Raw genomic sequence first — 3,480 nt, 5'->3', positions numbered from 1 at the left:
GAGTGTCCCGGTCCCCTCCGCCCCGACACTCACCAGCTCCTAAAAGAAGCAGGTTTCTCTGCAAAGGTGCACCAAACGCGCCCTGCTGACCTGGCAAACGCGTCATAGAAACTCCTGCCCACATCATCTGCCACTCGCGCAAGATGCCAGGCGTAAATATTTGTTTATAAATAAGGGGCTGCGGGCAGCGAGGAAACAAACACCTACAAATAGTTGGGGTGGGTGGTCACTGAAACCGCTGGTGGTTGTGTGCATATGAGGAAACAAACAAAAAAACCAACTCCCAAAACTGGGGAGGGCTCCATCCCAGGTGTAGCATTTCTGCTCAGAAATTAAAAAAAAAAAAAGGAAGAAAAAAAATGGGAGTCAAAAATGGCACAAGCAAAGCTGTGACTTTTTCAGTTTTAGCAAAAAATCCCAGATGGGATCTTCAAGATGGTGGTGAAGAACTGCGCATGCAAGTTTTTGAAGCAAAGGCTAAATGAGTTTTAGAGAAATGCTGCACATTAAAAATCATCAGTTTTGCATTGGTCACAACTTTTATTATGAAATTAAGGTTGATTCTGTGACACAGATTAATAACAGTACGCCCTACCTGAAAATCAGCAGCCCCCAAAATATCGGCCTCATTAGTTTTTCATCAGATGGATGGAATCTGGAAGCACTGGAACGGCACTTTGGGAACTATCCACTAGCATTAAGGAAGATAAACATGCCAGTAAATGTATGGAGATGGCGATGGGCTTTGCACTGCACACAAAGGGGTGGTATATGTATTTTTAATTTAGTAATGAGAGGTCAAGGGGTAGCTCGGTGTTTCCATATTTGTTTGTTCCATTCTTGCGAGCATCTTTAATGCTCGCAAAACTCATACATTTCTTGAGTTACTGGAAGTCTTCATAGCTGCATCAAAAATGATCATTATGGCAGGCTGTTTTGAATAGCCTTCCTATTTTTGGGTTGGTTTAGGCCATGTTGCCAGCATAACTCAGAGTTGCCTCAAAAAAAAAAAAAATCTACTTTAATATTTTGCCATCATGGGCCCTTAGGTGTTGCCCAGGAAATTTGCATGCAGCTTACAGTTTGGATTATGAGTTTTCCTCCTCCTTCCCCAAATCGTGGGACTGTGGCTCAGTGATCCTTCGAAGCAGTTGGCCCGTCAGTAGTGAAGCTTTTGAAGATTGCTTTTTTCTGGTATGTGCTCCAAATTTCTAGAAATTACATTTCCTATCAAATTGAGTTGAAAGGGGTCAGTGCATTCAAAGGTTATAGGAGGATGGAGCAGCTAAACAGTAAGATGATATAATCCTCATTTCCTTTGAAAATCAGGCTAAACTGCCGCGATTCTCTCGTTGGGGAAAATTTTGGAGAGGTGATCAACCTATTCATCACAGAATCATAGAATGGTTTAGGTTGGAAGCAACCTTGAAGATCATCAAGTTCCAACCCCCCTGCCATAGGCAGGGACACCTCCCACTAGACCAGGTTGCCCAAGGCCACATCCAGCCTGGCCTTGAACACCTCCAGGGATGGGGCTTCAACAGCTTCTCTGGGCACCCTGTTCCAGTGCCTTACCACCCTCAAAGTGAAAAATTTCTTCTTCATGTTTAATCTAAACCTGCCCTCTTCCAGTTTAAAGCCATTGCCCCTCGTCCTGTCACTACATGCCCTAGTAAAAAGTCCTTCCCCAGCTCTCCTGTAGGCCCCCTTGAGGTACTGGAAGGCCGCAATAAGATCTCCCCGCGGAGCCTTCTCTTCTCCAGGCTGAACAGCCCCAACTCTTCCAGCCTCTCCTCATAGGAGAGGTGTTCCAGCCCTTGGATCATCCTTGTAGCCCTCCTCTGGACGTGCTCCAACAGGTCCATGTTCTTCTTATGCTGGGCACTCCAGAGCTGGATGCAGTACTCCAGGTGGGGTCTTATGAGAGTGGAGTATAGAGGCAGAATCACCTCCTTTGCGCTGCTGGCCACACTTCTTTTGATGCAGCCAAGGATATGGTTGGCCTTCTGGGCTACGATTGCACATTGCTGGCTCATGTTGAGCAACAGAGAGAATGACTGCGAAGCACTGATTTGCCAGGAATGACACTGGTTTGCTACTGCTCTGCCGTTGTGCCCTCTGATACAACTGGTGCCACCAGAATGTAAAAAATAAGTAAAGCTCATACCACCATTATGGTAGCTGAAGTTGGCAGAGGTAGCAAATGCAGCAGGTCATCCCTTCCTCATGGTCACCAAAGATTTGGGGCTCCTCTGCTTGCGCAGAAGCTCCCAGTTCTGGATCAGTACACAGCCAGTGTTGATTAGCGGCGGCCCATTTACAGGGCATAGAGGGTCACTCATGCCACCACCCTTGCTATATCCAGTTCTACCAGAAAGGTGGCCCCTGGTTGTCAGTGACGGTCACAGCACCTCTGGAGAGGCAGGTTGTTCTTGCAGAAACCACTGAGAGAAATGTTGACTTTCTGTTGCTTTATAGTGAGGAAGCCATGGTTGGAAAGTGTCCCCAAGGAGAGTAGACTCTTCTTCAAGCAGGTGGACATTTAAGAGGTAAAGAAACGTATGGCCAAAGAGAAATAACTGCACTGCTGGTTTGCTTCAGTGGCACTTTTGCCAGTTTGATGGTTGATAGATGTCAAAACGGTTTGCTGAGTTGGGATAAGGATGATGTGCTTATATTTGTGCTTGGGAGTCTTGAGGCCACCCTCAGATTAACTTCTTGACCAAGAACGTGTAAGTGCAGCAGATTTTTTTGTATTGATGCCGGAGCAGAACTTGTTGTGTTGCCTAGTTTTCCTGGCTCAGAACGCGTATCTCATGTTACTTCGGCCTTGTGAGAAAGTCGACATTCGTAGTCATGCTGAGTTTTTTTCAGAAGGTGGCAGCAGCTTATTACTTATATAAAATAGATTGCTGCTAAATGTTAGTGTCTCCCTAAATGTAAATAAATACTTATACTTAATTTCACATTTCTTTACTGGTTCATTGCTGTGAGTGCCTTAGATTTTCTTTAGGTTGTGGAGCTGCAGATCTAAATTACTTTTTAGTTTATACTAATACTTAAGATATTTTATTCCTGCCTATCATCGAAGTAAAATCTTGGGATGGTTTGATTTTCAAGCAGAGAGCATTAGAGATTCATAATGATATTTGTCAGGTTTTAGTTCTTTTTCCCTTTTCAAAGGACACATGTGTGTACCACAGCTTATTGTCCAAAACACGTACTTCGTAAGACATGGGACAGCTAAAGAGTCCAAAAGTGGTGATTAGACAACACGTATATTCTTTACATCTAAACAATACCTGGCAGAGTAATACAGGGATTCAGAATTAATGAATATTCATGTTTCCAACCATCTGTTGATTAGTTTCACCCTCTATTCATATTCAAAATCCATAAATCACTGAAACTATGGGAGTAAGATATAAGCGCATCTGCTTTTCTCTCCCTTTAGATACATTTTTTCCAAAGTAAGAGAAG

Source organism: Charadrius vociferus, unplaced genomic scaffold (genome assembly GCF_000708025.1).
Source record: "Charadrius vociferus isolate BGI_N301 unplaced genomic scaffold, ASM70802v2 scaffold114, whole genome shotgun sequence".
NCBI classification, from domain to species: domain Eukaryota; kingdom Metazoa; phylum Chordata; class Aves; order Charadriiformes; family Charadriidae; genus Charadrius; species Charadrius vociferus.
Note: the sequence above shows the minus strand (reverse complement) of the source record.